We start from the raw sequence: 1063 nt of genomic DNA on the forward strand, positions 1-1063 counted from the left end.
TTCAGAAATCTGGGCTACAACCTACAAGCTGGTTTTGGGGCGATTATGCGAAATACTGTGACGTGACATCAGGGATTATCCTGTTATTCTTGTTCAAAATACCATGATAATATATTTCAATAGAATTGTGTTTTTTTCTTTTATATTTTCGGATCTGAGATATATTAATGAAATTCTTTTGTTGAGAAATGAAACGTCAAAATATCCTGCGGCTGTTTATACGTCAAAAATAGAGAGTTGAGAACGGATAAAATATTAAATAAAATGATTCAATACCTAATAGCATATGATTTTTATGACTTTAAAGTAACATATATATTATTTAATCTATAAATATTACTTTAAATACAAGTAATATAAAATAAAGATAAAAAACACAATATCCTCCACCTTTAGTTATCTATCAGCTGTTTCCTGCAATTCTCCGGAGAATCGAAAACGGATAAGATATTATATAAAATTATTGAATACTTAATAACAGACATATTTTATGACTTTAAAATGATTTGAATAAGTTATTTAACTATTTGCTATTACTTTATGTATAATTATCATAAAATAAAGATAAAAAATAACAATATCCTGTGGCTGTTTATGTCAGCAATAGAGAATAGAAAAACGGATAAAATATTGGATAACATTATTTAATATTTAATAATAGATATATTTTATAACTTTGAAATAAGTTAACTAGATTATTTAACTATAAAATACTGCTTTAGATACAAATAATATAAAACAAAGATAAAAAAACACAATATCCTCCACATCTAGTTATCTATCAGCTGTTTCCCACAATTCTCCGCAGCTCTGCCACGCAGGGTTGCCATTCGTACGATAATTATCGTACATGTACGAATATATTATATACGGTACGATGTACGATACATACCTTAGGTATATACATATGTGTGGTGTGTGTGTTTAATTAAACAAGTATACTAAAATATTTTGAAATGAGGCAATCATGTAACTCCTTAGTAATTATTTTGAAAGTGTGTACGATAATTTTGGTTGAAAAACGACAATTTTAAGGCTCATGTACGATAATCCAGTCGAAAAA

Source organism: Palaemon carinicauda, chromosome 7 (genome assembly GCF_036898095.1).
Source record: "Palaemon carinicauda isolate YSFRI2023 chromosome 7, ASM3689809v2, whole genome shotgun sequence".
In the NCBI taxonomy this organism is placed as follows: Eukaryota; Metazoa; Arthropoda; class Malacostraca; order Decapoda; family Palaemonidae; genus Palaemon; species Palaemon carinicauda.